This window comes from Lepisma saccharinum, chromosome 3 (assembly GCF_977018435.1).
Source record: "Lepisma saccharinum chromosome 3, izLepSacc3.1, whole genome shotgun sequence".
Classification (NCBI taxonomy): Eukaryota; Metazoa; Arthropoda; class Insecta; order Zygentoma; family Lepismatidae; genus Lepisma; species Lepisma saccharinum.
Window position 1 is genome coordinate 116,706,063 of NC_139231.1, and position 16,721 is coordinate 116,722,783.

At 40.6% G+C, this 16,721-nt stretch overlaps 1 protein-coding gene across 2 annotated transcripts in view; it reads right to left on the reverse strand.

The window, feature by feature from the left end:
* The window catches only part of Sytbeta (Synaptotagmin beta), a 284,485-nt gene that overhangs the window by 132,939 nt on the left and 134,825 nt on the right, over window positions 1–16,721 (reverse strand). The window lies entirely within an intron of this gene.

Consider the following 16,721-nt stretch of genomic DNA (forward strand, 5'->3'; position numbering starts at 1 on the left):
GGAAAAATAAAACTTTTCAATCAACTTTATGTAAAGTTCAAATTTTCTCTCCGCCTTGATTGAAAAGGGTTAGGGGGTCCACAGGGAAGCTTTTGAAGACTATCTTTAATGGGATTATATGATTCGAATTATTGCGACTGGGTCGTGTTGATGACCATGGTTGTAAACACTGATCTTTTAAAGTGGGCATTGACGTGCTCAGTGGAAGGGGAAGTGGTGGGGTGTGTGAAGTGAATTAAAAATTGGTGGATGTTCGCTCGTATACTCTGTCCCAGCTAACTGTGGAGGAAAGATGCGCATAGCGTCATAGAAGCGAAGGAAATCTATTGGCCAGAGCGAAGCAGTACACGTTGCTGAGAAGAGTGGTAACTGCAGTCGCTTTCCCCACCCACCTACTTCCGTTCCTCTTAGTGTTCATTGGTGTAGCCGTCTCGCATCACTATTTGCGCAGAGATTTATTTTCGTTTGCCTGCTCCACAGTTAGTTGGGACAGAGTCTACATGTCTGCGAAATGTTATAATATAATAAAGCGATTTGTGCCAGTCAACATTAAAGGCGGAATATATTTTATTGTGTCAGAAGTATGGAAGTGTTCGTTCATCTGCTGCTAAAAGTATTCGCCGACATCGGGCTACGACGTCAGGGGTCCCGGGTTCGGATCTAAACCTTGACTTGGATGTTCTTTGTGAGCGTCCCTTCATCAATTTCATTTCATCACTCATCCTCATTGTCGCTACTAGCCAAGAGTGGAAGAAAAATAACGTTAAACAATAACAACATTAACTAAAGTAGTATTGTTTCACACATCCTTGGTAATCGCAACAATTTCTTTCAAACAGTCAATTTTAAAAAAGATATAGCACCCTTTGCAAACACCGAAATCAAGCGTGAATAACTGATTTACACTCAGTTTTGTCAATCTATGGAGTTAAGCGGCGAGCAATGGTAGAGAAGGTGAGATAGCGAATGGGAAGAGCAAACCATTGCGCTCTACTTGAAATGGTAGGTAAGGTCTACCGCTCGCTCCCTCCACCCATGCACTCACATCCCACCTTCATGCATTCTTGGTCGAGTTCTCTCGAGGACCTACCTATTCCGGGAATCGCTGGAGCAAGACCGCGCACAAGATTAGAGAAGGGCAGAAAACGAGAGGGCGGGGCGAATCAGTACACGGTGCTGCAAACGCTGGTAACTGCAGTCGTTCTTCCCCCTCCTCGTCAAACTCATGTGACGTAAAATTGCGTACAGCTGCCATGTTTGCGTCCAGTTTTATTTGTCGTTTGCAAGGACCGGAATTTTGTTTCTCGCACAATTTAAATTCGGCCCAAGTGGCGTTTTGTTTCATTTCATTGCGGAACTTGGACGGGATTCGAATTGATCGTGAGAAAAGTTTCCTGGACGGTATTTAAATTGATCCGGAAGAAAGGTTCCTGGACTGATTTTGAATTACTTTTCGGGCAAGATGGTTCCTTACGGTTCAGAACTGATTTACGCTTGCTGATTTTCTCTCCTGGACCGGAATTGAATTGATTTAAAATTCCTTGATGATTAACGACCCTGATTACAACCCAGAAATGTCCGTGACTGTACATATGGCAGTTCGAACTGAGTCAGGCGACGAATTTGGTTACTTTGCATTGTTGATACGCTGAGGAACAACCCAATTAGCCCATTTTGCTTCGAGCCACAACTTGGAAACTATCTAATCTGGACGTAATAGGGAAAGAACTGACCATTACGTCTCATCAGTTTCTCTCTCTCTCTCAATTTTCCCTGCCTCTCTCTCTGCTTCTCTCTTCTACGATTCTCTATCTGTATACCTGTGTGTATGTATCTATCCATCATTCTGTTATTCTCTCTATAATTTTTCCTCTCGTCTTTCTCATTGACCTTCCTTCTTTGCCTCTCGTCCCTTTTGCATCTCTCTTTCACTCTGTATTTCTATCTACCCAACTGTTTCTTTTTTCTAGTTTGTTTTTCATTTCTCTTCGTAGTATACCACTCTTTTTCTCTTTTTCTTTCTTGTCTTCTCTCTCTTTGCTCTTCTTATTTTGTCTGTCTCCTTCTCATCGTACACTTTACTTTGATGTCCATCTCCCTTTCTTCTCCCTCTCTACAGCTCTCTCTCTCTCTCTCTGTATCTCATTCAATGTCTGCCTTTTTCTTGTTTCTCGTTTCTACATTTTGTGTTTTATTTCTCTACATTTGGTCATCCTCTCAATTTATTTTCCATTGCTATTTATCTTCTGACTTCTTTTTCTCTCCCTTTTTTGTTTGTGTGAAGTGATGAAGAGACAAAAAGAACAATCATGCCCAAGCCAGGTTTCGAACACCGAACGACTACTCTGTCAAGGAGGTCAGCTTTCTTTCTCTCTGTACCTCTCCTTTTCTATATTACAACTATATACATTTCTCTATTCTATTAGTGCTTTCCAATAAGTACCTTAATATCTCCACCAGAATTACCTTCTGGTTGACGATGTTATTTCCGCTCATTTGATTTTCTTCCTCCATTGCTCACTTTTTTCTGTCTTTACGTTTTACACTTAAACTTTTTTTACCCTCTACATGTCATTTTTTTTACTTATCTCTTCTGTCATTTTCTCTTTCGATCTATCACAGAACCTCACTCACACCAAACGGATAATTCACGCCTCTCTTATTCTCCAACAGGAACCAATGTGTAAACCGAGCATTCAATATTTCTCTGAAATAACTACCGTGTTCCTTTTGATTTGTTAACGATAGGAAATTAGCAGCTTAACCTTATGAACAAGCGGTCGCAAAAACCAAACTTGACGCCACTTGAAAGGCTCTTCGTCAATCGTGATTGGGTAACCTGTGAATCTTGTAAGCTGCATTGAATTGAATTGGATTGTTGTTTTAAGTCCACGTTATGCACAGAAAGGCTAATCGGGAATGGACCTACAGTTTAAAGTGGAATCCGAACCACCGTGCCATGTGTCTCTGCCGGGAATCGAACCCGAGACCCTGCATTGAAGCATGTCTGGATTTTTCACTGATGTTCTGTAAGCATGGTTTAAAATTTAATTAATTTACGATAATTTGATTTCGCGCGTCAAGAATCGTTAACTTTTCTCTTCCTGTGATTTCTCTCAACTTGACCAATTGTCACCCTCTCTTACACGTAGTACACACCCTGCAGACTAATGAGGCTCTGGCATCTGAACCTACACCAGTATAATCCTCTGTAAAGCTGTATGTGTGTGTTGTCCTGTGACTTGTCCATATGTGTGCTGAGTTCCCCTTTGCAACTTCAGCTTTTAACCAAAGTAAGAATGTTTTAGCCCGACGTTAACATCATGTTATACCAGTTATATTTTATTTAAGGTAAGGGACTGGACCCTTTGTGAAGGGTGCAAAATAGCCTAAGTGCTGACGCTGTCAAAATACAAATTCAGTCAATCAAGGAATCTCTCAACTTGAGCAAATTCGCTTCAGTTTTGACGTCGTTAGCCTTTGCTGAACGTCATACCATTTATAGCCAATTGAGAGTTGTCTTTATGGATTTGAAAAAGAAAAACCGCAGTAAGTTGTACTGTTTACAGCTATGCCAAGAAAGGAAACTCGTCTGTCGTCAAATTTTCAACCTCAAGCGAGCGTAGGAAGTGTGGGTGATGCAATCAGCTGCTTGCCACGTAATACTGCCCGTGCATTGACAAAATCTGCGGTGTTCAAGACATTGTCGTCTCCTTTATTGAGTGTCCAGCGTTTATTTCATCGTCACGAAGGGAAAATCTGTGTACTCTGTCCCGGGAATCTCTGGAGGGAGCGAACGGAAACATGTCCTCTGCGCAAGTAGCGACTCGAGAGGGCTCGACCAATGAACGCGTGAGAGGGGAAGTGAGCGCATGGTGGGGAAAACGCTGTTGCAGCTACCATCCGTTTGCAACAACGCGCAATGATTTGCTCCACCAACTCGCTTTCTCCCCTTTTCTACTGTTGTGCGCGACATTGCTCTACAGATTGTCTAGACAGATTGTGGAGATTTAATGTTGTCGATTTTGTTTTACAACGAAGCATAGAGGGAAGTTATACATGTCGCGCATTTGAACACAAGCGAAGGAGAACATTTTCATGTGTGAAGCGAATAAACAAATGATTGTCCACTTTGGCCACCGAGTAGCCAGCGGTCTTTCCCTTCGTGGTACGACTGTCCACCCTACATTGAAATATAAAGCTTGTTTCGTGTTGCCCTCCTGAATTTTATTATAATGTTGCTGGCCTCGCAAATTAGGAATGTAGAACCTCGAGGAACGAGAGAATGAGGTAAAGTGAAGGAGAAAGAAAAGGAGAGAACGATATAAAATGATAGTGCTCGAGATAAAAGAAGAGGCATATAAGGAAGAGCTAGAGAGTTGTAGACAATGAAGAAAAGGAAGGTGAATTTATAGGGTAAATTCCATTGAGGCACGACGCAATCCTTTCAATACATGGGAACCTGTCATGATTGGGGCAGAAAATGTGGCATTTTAGTTCCCTTGAAGGGGTTGTGTTCAATCATCTCTGCACACGGGCAGTATCAGAGATTGCTTCACCCATGTATCACTTTAAGGGAAGTATCGCAACACCACTTATATTCGGAAAGAATACGTGCTGTTGCGCCTTGCTACTGGGATATTAGACTGTTTGAGCTTTAGGATTGGAAAAAGTAGGAGCCAAATGCAGAAACAATGTACCCTGCTAGGTCAAACTTTAGCCTTTTAAGAGTTGAGAGCCTTGTTGTCAAGTGATTATCCTTCATAGCATAATTTCAAGTGCAACGTTACTTTGTGTGTTCGCGAGGATATAAACAGGGTGTTCTTCATATTTATGTACTCTATTCCGACTATCTCTGGAGCAAGCGAACGAAAACATGTCTCTGCGTAAGTAGTGATGTGAGACGACTCCAGGAATGAACACGTGAGAGGGAACAGGATTCCGTGGAGGAGGGGGAAAGGAACGGCAGTTGTAGTCGACGCTCTATCTACTGTAACGACCAGCTCGCTTTGAAGTCCACGGAGCACGCCCACCAGCTGCAACAATCACATTCAACGCAAAGTGTTGCCACACATCTACTATCCACATGTACTCTACGCCACCTTGTCCCTCCGCGCACAAGCATCTTCTCACAGTCTCCACATTGAAGTTGCAAAGTACGGCAACAGCGTACCCGCAGTCATGTGACTGAGACTCCACGTGGAGTAGACGAGCAGAATAAAAGCTGCGCCCATTGGCTGAAGTTTGAGTGTGATTGGACGAAAACAACTTGCCCGCTATATGTCCCCACCCATCTTTGTGGCGGCGGCTTTGTTTGGTTCTTCAACGTTAACGAAGTAAACGCGTGGACAATACCAGCCTTCGCAGAAGCGTGTGCTGATTCTTCCTACACACTCGATACCCCCCCCCCCTTTTTTCTGTCGCTATGTTTCTTAACACAGCACAGGTGTTAAGAATCTATATTTAAAATGTACGTCCGATCTGGATAAATATATTTGAGGTAGAAAGCGGGCAGCCTGTGTTATTCCTTCATATCGGTTAACGTTTGGACATGCTAGAGGCTTATCTCTTAACGGCTTTTCAATGGATATTGAAGTTTTTAGACTAGAAAATGCTTTCGCTACGCCGAAGTTTCATCTTCAATATCCACTCTTTCCGTTTTATGAGACCCAAGCTCTACTTGCTATCGGGCATTCGAGTTAAATTCTCGCATAATTTAACATCAAAAGTTTCTGGATTTACAACACCCCTGTAAAGCATGAAATAGCTGACATTCTCTAAAACTTATCCTGGTTGTAATATGAAACTAGGGCTCTCCAAAGTGCAGAAGCAGACAGGAAAGTAACGACTGAATGTTGTAGTCAATGTTTAAGTCCATTTCTGGACAGATATAGGTTAATTAGGACTGGACCTACAGTTCAAAGTTGAATCCTAAACCACTATGTGCCTCCAGCGGGTATCGAACCCGGGACCCCTTGATTACTAGGTGGGTCTGTTGGTCGATGAGTCAGTGTCAGTCTATAAATTAAGATTGATTTTATTCTGATCTCGTATTTTGATGTTAGAATATCATTATAATGATGAGTGCATCCAAACATACACACGTACACACAGATATATTTATGTATATAAAATGTGTGTGTGTGTAAGCCGCGTTAGTCTAGTCGATGGGGCGTCTGACTGCCAGGCGGGTGACCCGGGTTCGATTCCCGGGGTGGATGATCTAAGATCGGATTCTTTCTCCCTTGCTTCCGCATGAAGTAGCTCTGGGGCTCACCCAGCTTCAAATCAATGGGTATCTGGGGGACAAAGGCAGCCGGAGCTTGATGCTGATCAAATCACCTCCAAAATGACCAATATCGAGAATGTGTGTGGCACTACCTTTAAATCCCCTAAATATGTCTTTATGGCACGGTGCTATGTACACGGAGAACTTATGCAATACATGTAATGTCTATGAATTTATTACGCAAAGTGCGATCAATTTTTATTTCTGTATGTATTTTTCCACTTATCACGAATGCATTGCACTGGATCCTAACTCTCACTTCATGTTTCTTTTCCTGCAATGGTGTACAATGAGTGTAAAAAGTGTTTGGACACTGCAGTTGTTACGTTAATAATGGATTCTCTTGGCGTTCTGGATGATGGTAGGTGAGCGGGATAAAAATGTAATGGTTCTACCTCACATTCTTTCTTTCTTGGCACAACAACGAAATAAAAATATCAAAACATAAGCAATCATTTACAATTATAACAAAAATGCCACAAATTATGGGCACAGAAAGTCTTTGGACACTTAGTAAAAAAACATTAAAAATGACCTCTGTGAAACATGATCAATAAACCTGGACTGCCATACACGTACCACTGGCCCCTTCAACCTCTGGGCTTGCAGCTGTCACTTCGCAAGTCTCAGTACCGGCAGTACTCATTGAACACGATAGTGCAACATGGGTCCCGGAAGGAGAGAGTTCACCATTTTTGAACATCGGCAAGTTATCCGGCTTCACAATCAGTGCAGATCATTAAGGGAAATATCACGATTGTCCGGAATTCCTAAATCAACAGTGCACGTGATCATAGATCGCTTTGGCGAAAGAAAAACAGTAGAAAATAAGCCTAGGGGTGGACGACCAAGAGTGCTTTCTATGCAAGACGAATGGTTTATTTTTCGAACTATCAAAAATACCCCAAAACTAGTTATCCGACGTTGGCTGCAAGCCTTCAAGACCGAGGTAAGCAAGTTTCCTCCAGTACAGTTCGTAATGTATGCCGACGAAATGCCTACCATGGACGAGTGGCAAGGAAGAAATTTTGGTTTAGTGCAATAAACAGAAAGAAGCGCCTCGAATTTGCCCTATATCACCGCAATTACGATCCAGACTTCTACAACAAGGTCATTTATTCGAACGAAAGCAAATTCAACTTATTTGGGTCGGATGGTAGGCACATGGTATGGCTGCAAAGAAATACAGAGTTGGAGCCGCGAAACTTAATCCCAACTTTCAAACACGGTGGCGGTTCACTCTTACTATGGGGTTGTATGAGTGCTGCTGGGGTCGGAAAGTTGCATTTCATAGAGGGGACGATGGATCAGTACATGTACATTGATATGTTGAAGAATAATTTGAGCGCTAGTGCGGCTCAAATGAACTTGGGAAATGATTACTTGTTTCAACAGGACAACGATCCTAAGCATACCGCCCTTAATACAAAATTGTGGCTGTTATATAACACCCCGAGACAACTTCACACACCCCTCACACCCCAGATCTGAACCCCATAGAAAATGTATGGAGTGTATTAGAGAAATAGATAAGAAAAAGGTGCATATCCAGCAAATCCGACCTAAAATTAGTATTGCAGGAGGAATGGAACGCCATTTCACATCAGATTACTGTAGATCTGGTTAAATCTGTACCAGACAAGCTCCGGGCAGTGATTCGTGTCAAAGGAAATCCAACAAAATATTAAATGCTTTTGATTTTGCAGAAAATATGGACAAGAATGGCAATTGTCCAAAGACTTTCTGTGTTCAAAATATGTGATATTTTCGTTGTTATTGTTTATAGGTTGTTTATTTTTTATATTTTGTATTTTCCTGTTGTATCAGTTAAACAAGTATATGAGGTAGAATAATGTGGTTTTCATTCCACTCGCCTACCTGCACCCACAACCCTGAGCGGATCCCTTGTTTACGTACCATCAATGGTGTCCAAACACTTTTTACACCCACTGTAGGTACACCTTGACACCTTTTTTTTTACCTTCGAACATTGGCAACCCTGCATCCTAAACCGGGACGCCCACAGACAAAGTTGCCCCGTTCGCCAAATCGACGATCCGTCCATTAGTTGTAATTACGTAATTTGCCAAAGGAACCTCCTCGTCGATGGATTGAGGAGTGCACGTGATCGTAATCCACGATAAGGGAAGAAGACATGGAAGAGAATAGACTGGAGAGAATGGAGCTGGAGGGGAAGGATTGGTAATTTAATCGCTTCTCCGCTGTGAGGCAATCGTCCAATCGAGAAGGGTTTTTCCTTTATTCTCAGCACAATATCTTCACGAGTCTCCCATCAAACTCATCTCATTCACTTTTGATCTATTTACTCCCCTCTTTCTCTCTCTCTCTCTCTCTCTCTCTCTCTCTCTCTCTCTTTCTTTCTCTCTCTTTCTTTCTCTCTCTTTCTTTCTCTCTCTTTCTTTCTCTCTCTCTCTTTCTTTCTCTCTCTCCTATGACTATAATTTTCTGTATATTCCTCATTCTTTATATCTATTCCTCATTTTTCTTTTACCGCTCTTAACACTCCTTGGTTCTGTATTTGTCTTTCTTCTGTATCTTCTTGCATTGTTTTCTTTGTTTCTCTCTCGATTCTCGTGCTCCTGTATATTACTTGCTTCCCTTTCTCTTTCGATCATTTTGCACTTCATCTTCCTCTTTCCCTTCCTATCCCTAATTTCGTTCGCTCTTCTTTCTTCTTCACCTTCTTTTCTTTCACTCCTGTTTCTTCTGCGACTCTTTTCTTCGCTAGTCTACCTTTCCCTGACTCGCTTCTTTCGCTCGCTTTTCTTCCCCCAACTCATTTATTTTGCTCGTCTATCTTCAACCTTTTCTTCATTCCATTTTCTTCTCTGACTCTTATCTTTCGCTCTTCTTTCTTCTCTAGACTATTTTTCCTAGCTTCTTCTCCGTCTCCGACTCTCTTCTTTCGCTCCTTTCTTTTGCTCCTCTTATTTTTCCGACTCTCTTCGCCTCTCTTCCCCAACGATCTTGAAACAGCAAAGTTAAGAACGTGCTCCAAATACAATTAGGTTATTGATAAAATCAATTGATTTACGCTTGGAAAAGTTTCTTCATTGTGGTTGCGCCGTTTTAAGAAGCCACAGACTATGCTCCTTTGTTTGGAAGAGCAACAGCGTTAAGCAGATAATCTAGCTCTTGCAGCCTCCTAATTATTAGCACACTAAAAATTCCCTCTGCCGAAAATTCCTACCATGTCAGTTTCTATTACAAGCCGAAATTTCCATCTACATGGAAAGTTTCCGTGAAGTTTATAATCTGAGGAAGAAATATATGGCGGAATTTGTGAAGAACAGCCCCGGAAAGGAATGATGGATAATCTTCGAGGAGGTGAAACTATGACGCATAGTTCCGAGCTTGAATCCAAACTGTGACGTCTGAACTTCAAGGTAGTTCTGAGGTACGGAGCAGTTTCCTGGGTTCATGTCATCTTCTCACAACTTGTGATAAATCGCTCCTCCCACCTCTCTGGTGCTTTGGAACTTTACTAGAGCATTAATCATTATCATTATAATAATGATAATAATATAACGCCACGACTTGGTTGGGTGTTTCAGGTGCCAGAGAATGGGATAAATCTGCATTTGAAGAGGTACATTTTTCCAGTATAAAATCAGTGGCTAAAAAATATGGATAAGTACTGATCTAACGTGTTGTAAATTACAATTATTCTACTTACTACCTTCTCATATTATTCATTCATATAATTTTGTGTGTTATTTTGATGTGATTTGCTATTAAATAAAAAGTAAATAGATTTGTGAAAGTCGTGTAACGTTATTTGCTTTGCCCAGGGTACTTGGGCAAAGGCGGATAAATAGCATACTTTTCTACTTATGGGAAACTGTTGATTCAACTAATTCTATGTTTCATTTTATTTGGAAGCCTTGGTATAGCCTATGGCATTGTTTTCCGTTACTTATTCACTTTTCCCTGGTCCCCTAATTTTTCAATGTACAGAAACAAATTCATAATAACGTCGCGTAGCGCAGGGTAGCTGCCCACCGGGAATTCTGCGTGAATCATTGGCTCCGGGATTTCTGCTTGAATTTTTCTCGGCAAACGTGGTAAATGGCAACTTTTATTAATCTAAATCCTATTGAATTTAGCTTTTATTTTTATCGTGCGTGGAAAACAAAGCTGCCTTCTCTCAATTCGCTTACTTTGTTAGTGTTCCTTTCAGAAGAATCTCTCTGACAGACAGAATATTATTGCAAGATAAAATATCTTGAAGTTCATTAGGTAGATTTGAGTTTGAAATTCTTACACATTTAACAATTTTTCGTAGATGAATATATCTGATAACATTTGTAACTTGTGTTTGTAGATGTATTTCGAGTATTTGAAATAGCAAATGTAAATTCCGCACCTTAAATGAAATATTTTGAAAATATATACCGTTTAATTGAATTGATTAGAATATTTGGATACACACAGATACTTTATATTGTTAATATTTTTGTGTGTGTATGCATGTGAGTGAGAGGCGGTGATATGTTAGGTCAGTGCCGGCGATTGGGTTTTGAAAATAGGGGGCAAGAAGCCAATACTGGGGGAGAGTACAGCTTACTTTACCTTGTTAGATAAGGTGTGGGGGCAAAAGTGGCAAAAGGTGGGGGGCATCTGCACCCGATCCCCTAATCGCTGCCACTGCGTAAGGTTGAAATAGTAAATACATCTGCTTGTACTCTTGGATTTTTAAAAAAATCGCCTTGAAAACAGGGAACTATACCTGAATTTCATCATGGTCCTATAGTGGCACACCCTGGTATAGTTGCTTTAGACCACTCTATTCGTTTATGCTTGCTTTAAAAATGAATGAATCGTGCTTGCAAGCAGGCAGTGTGCACCTACTTCTTCGGTGTGTGGTCTTAATTGCAGCAACCGCCTCGAGGTGGAGGCTTCGGTCCCAAAGCACCCATTTTCAGGAGCATCTCCCACAGGAACGATTACCGAAGACGCCTTCGGCTTCCAGTAATTGCTCTGCGGAGGTGCTTAGACGCTGGCAACCACGCATTAATTCAAGTCATTTGCTTCACGGCGGGTGGGGAGGCCGAAGTGGGCCATTCGCTGAACTTGAGAGGACTCAGAACATCATTGAAACGGGATATTGTTTGCCATTTGATTATCATTTGAGAACCTCGCAAGATGAAGAACGGAATCTGGCTGCCGAAAGAGCTATGTTACAGCAACGTTCTCTTTGTACCGTTCGTTGAATGAAACTAAAACTTTTGTGCATTTTCAAGTTTTCTTTACATCAAGGTGAATTGGAAAATAGACGAGTTGTAACGATTGAAAAATTTTGGTAAATCTCTTTAATATTCAAATTACTTTTCGATAGCCCTCGTGTAAATTCTTTTGGAGTTTTAATCTTTTGAATGTACATTTTATCTTTGTTAAAAAATTGTAACGCAGTTTCGGCCCAGCGAAAAAGAACGCGAAGCAAGTTGAAGCTTGCATTGTGTTTCTTCCTTATCAACAATGAGTTCTTTTCGTTTGGCGCTGCGTGGGTTTGTAAATAAGTTTAGCTTGCATTGTGTTTCTGGATATGTCTTTTGGAAAGGGTAATTGTTAGATGCTAAAAATAACTTTTCAGTTTGTCGAAATCTTTTGTTGAGAAATAGGATTGCGCAATCTCGCAAGTATAAATATCAGCGTTCTCGCTGGCAGATTCAATCAGTATAGCAGTAGATTCCGGAATCGTTAGGTGATTAAATCGCTTGTCGAGGTCCAGGGCTGGGAGAATACGGGCGTTGTGTGGGGGAGTGGCTGGTCAGCTCTCCCTTCCACAATGTCCGAGGTTCTCCGTAAGCCACCTTTCAGGATTTGTGCTGGTCAGCATGATCCTTAAAGGGGATTTAGCGAGCATATAAATAATTTGATTCATGCATATTTAATCTTAATAATTTAAAATTTTGATTCTTAAATTCAGTCGAAGTTGACACTGGTCAGTGTGACTCCGATATAAATTCAAGATATACATCCTTCTCGTCGAGTAATTTCTAAATCATTCTGAATTCTCCTGGTCAGGAGGTTCATTTAACCCTAGAACACTACCGTACGTAAAGTTTACGTATGCTTCGCGCTCAATTCCCTCCCCTACCTCCCACATCGCACCCACCTATCCCTCCACCTATGGTATTCCTCGGGCATTCTGTCAGGTGCGTGGCAGCACTGTGGTAAGGAGGGTGGAAGCAGTGAACGTCTTTAGTTTGTGCGTTATGCGAGACTCTGTACGTCAATAATACGTAGCGATAGTAACACAAGAAAAATCTTGCACGTAATTTTGACATTTGTAAATTCGATTTGGATACTTAGATTTTGAAAACAAAAGTTTAGAAGCATGCACTATTTTCTTGTAAGACTTTAAAATTACATTTGTTCCTTATTTACAGCGTTATGAATATTATTATTGTTTGCTTTCATTGTTCGAACTTTTCGCCTTCATTCTCAATGTACGAACGGGCTTGTCAAGCAAGACCTTCTCTTAAAATATTCTATGTTTAATAAAACCATGCTTATACATTTTAAAATAAAGAATAACATTCCAATATAAGGAAAAATAAACAAAATAATGTTCACAATGAATAGAAATTTGTTTTCATGATGTAGAGGTTGTTTTAAAAAAAGATTTCTTCATGTACGTAAAATTTACGTAGCGGTAGTTATACTGTAATATTGGAACACGGTAGTGTTCTAGGGTTAAATAAATTTGTTTCTTTGATACTTAAATCCGAGAGCATACCTCTGGTCAGAGGATGTCTCTTAAATCTAATAACTTATATAGTTTCACGTCCGTTTCTAAAGTCTGAGTATCCGGAACGTTTATTGGTTTTTCTTATTTTGGTTTTATGTTAGATATAATTTTGAAACAGTTATAATAGGTGACCGGTCGAGTAAATGTTTTTATAGAAATTCGTTTTATGTAAAAGTCTATTGTTTTGCTTTTGCAATGTAAGTAGCCAAAGAGGGTAGACAGTGTCCCCTGTTATGTTATGGAATTCCAAGCGAACATTTGTAGTTTGTGGCCGAGAGATGGCTTTGGTAATTGGGTAGAGACAGGCTCCCCTTATCTTTAGTTATGAATGTTATTGGAGGTTGGCCCCGAAGAGGGTAGTATACCTCGAGAGTTCTAAAGAACATAATACTGAAGTGAAAATATGACAGAAGCACAAATAGATATTTACGGATAAGAAGTTTATGTAATTTTCTTTTGGTTTTGGTTAATGGAAATTGTCGATCATTGCTGTTAATTTGTCACCTGTTTATTGAAACCAAGTTAAGCTGGGATATGGACGATATATATATATCTATATAAGAGAGAGCTCTCTGGATTGTATTTTATGAGAAAGCAAGTTTCAGTCTATGTTTTTCGGAAGTTATTTGAACAGAAATTAAATTTTGGCATTGTAATTTTCTCTCGATCTGAAGATTGTATACTTTCTTTTATCCTAACATATATATATGGATTAGTAAATAAATTTATAATCGTTATTTGGTATTTCTTTGTAGTAAGTTTGCCTAATAAGTATAAATTAACTGACTTCCTTTTGGTTGGAGAGGTGTCCCGCCGTTACTGGTCAGTGAGGCGGAGGCCTTATCAATCCAAAGGACGCCAGAATTGATTATGCTGATTTCAATCGCGAATCTTATGCGTATCCTCACTGGTCAGTGGGATGCGGGTGCGATTGCGGTGGAGTTCAAGCATGAGAAAGGGCTAATATAATTTGAAGTCTTAGTTAAGTAAGCATAAATTTAATTTTAATTATATTATTATTCAGAAGCAGACCCTTACCCGAACTTTGGGATGCGGGGTCTCATGCCCCGCAGGAACTGAGCGTAGTCGTGGCATTTATATATTTATAACAAAAAGATATTTGATAGGCAGCGAGCGACGCCCGGTTTTGGTCTTTCGAGGGGTCCGAGCGGGTGCGTCGTGTGCTAGGCAACGTGGGCAACCAAGCTTAACTTTGCAGAGTCAAGGTAGGACCTTCATCTTGCCTCCTCCGCACTCCTGGCCTTCCAAGGTTGCCACACTTCTAGTTGCTCAGTCGACACTTCGCACGTTGTACGTTGTTGGCAACACTGTAGGTGAGCGGCGTGACCTTGACTGGACTATTTTCATACCTTTAGCTTGAGTCACATGCGAGTGGAAAGTTTTCAAGGCCCTTTGTGGCATGCAACTGGTAAGAATATCATGATAAACCAGTTCCGCACCAAAGAAACAGCTGCCTTGTTTCGGTTCTTGTGCTGTGTGGTATCTAGTAAATTAAAGTTAATGCAGTGTGGAAAATGGACACCTCGGTCGCTGAGTACGTCGAGTGTTCGACTCATTATCTTGTCGCCGAATGGTGCTGGCCTGGGCAGGGCTGTTCCTTGCTGAGTATATAAAATTCAAGAAGATTTATTTCAAGTATTATTTATCTATTAAACGTATTATGATATTTATTAATAATGACTTAATAATACTCAGCGATGAACGATGAGACTCCCCTCAGGTACAGGGATAGTGTTAGGCAAAGATAATATTCACAGCACAGAGAAATAAAACCACATTTCTGCAGTAGATAAACTAAAAAGTTTTATTCTTTATTTATGACAATTATGATGCGAATATAATTGAGACGAAGGCGAGGATTTTGCTTGGTCGATGAATTGACTCAACTGAAACTCATAAACTGAATGCGTGGCTAGCGGCATGCCTATGATCACATAGATCTAGCTTGCGCCCCGAACTACCAGACCTAGAGATATGCAATAATAACCGAGCCAATAGTTGCTTTTTAGCCATTTAGTCCAAATTAATCATTAGGCTACCTTTACTTCTTAAAGAATAATGGTAGCAGTATTGTGCATAGCATCAATGCATGGCCATCGGCATACCTATGATCGCATAGGCCTAGCTTGCGCCCCGAACTACCATACCAAGATGTATGCACAACACCGAGGAGTTCTTCTTTAGATTTAAAAGCTTCGTCGATCCGTGGCGAAAGTGTGATATTCTCTTGAAAATGCAGAGAACACACGTTAATCCAACAGTTGCGGAGATAGGAAGAATACAATTGGGTAGAGCAGCTACCAGGACACCCCGTCCAAAGTGAACTTCAGAAGTCATCACAGCCTCATTGTGAAGAGCACATCACCAATTGGTCCTTTGTAGGACCAAGGTTGGGAGCATAGATCCCGTCTACACTGACCAACGCAGATAAAAAATTCCAAGCGACAGTGGCAGGAGTACAAGAATACAGAGATACTACCAACACGTCAATAGTTCACTCAACACAAGGAACCAATAGAAGCCAGGCCTTCACAAAACCAAAGTCAAATAAAAAGTCAGTCAGTCAGATATTTCTTAGGCGACATTCTCGCTTTTATACTATTTCGTGAACACAGATTCAAGTACAGATGAATCACTCACTATTTATAAAAAGATGCTACCAACAAAACTGACATCTATATATGTTTAGAAATACAAATTCGTATAGTGCACTCTCGCAAACATGAGGATACATTAAACTACCCTTAATAGAGTATAAAATACAATAAACATTAAACAAAAGATAGACATTACAAACAAGGTACAATATTACATATAATAACAAGGAAATTACGCTATCTTTCACAAAAATAAATATATCAGTGACATATTTTCTACTGGTGACGTCACATAACAATATGGATCATATCAGAGTTTCATCTAATCATTATTCATGCACATCGTCACGATTGTTCAAAGTAGATGCACAATAGGAAAACAAGTACGAAGTGCAATATGGAAAAATGTCATTGTTGTAGAAGAAATCGCTTATCAATAACACACTCAAATTGGCTTACCACAGTTACCAATAGATGATGCATTGATTGATTTGGTGTTTTAAGTCTACTTTATGCACAATAAGGTTAATCGGGACTGGACGTACAGTTTATAGTGAGATCCAAACCGCTTATGTGCCTCCACTGGGTATCGAACACGGGGCCCCTTGATTACAAGGCGACGACGCTACCACTGCGCCATCGGGGAGGCCCAAATACATATAGATCATACAGTTCCATTAAATATTTCATAATATTTTTTCTATTTGGGTTAATTTATGTCTCTTTCGGCGTCTGTGCTAATCAATGAGGACAAAGGATGAAATTATGAAAATGGATGAAGGGACAAACACAAAGAACATCCATTCCCAGGAAGGAAATTTGAACCAGAGAACCTCCGGGGAGAGATCGAATGTCGACCACTTATTAAACTTAGCCACCGAAACGGAGCTTCAGTATTGCTTGCTTTTGTCACAACCACATTTTCTGTGATTTGAAACGTGCAAGGCTTCTTATGCGCGGCAGGCTCTACAGATTCCATGGAGAGAGTTTAAGTACATAATACTGATTATCAAAGTTCAGCCGCGGTAGCTCAGTCGTC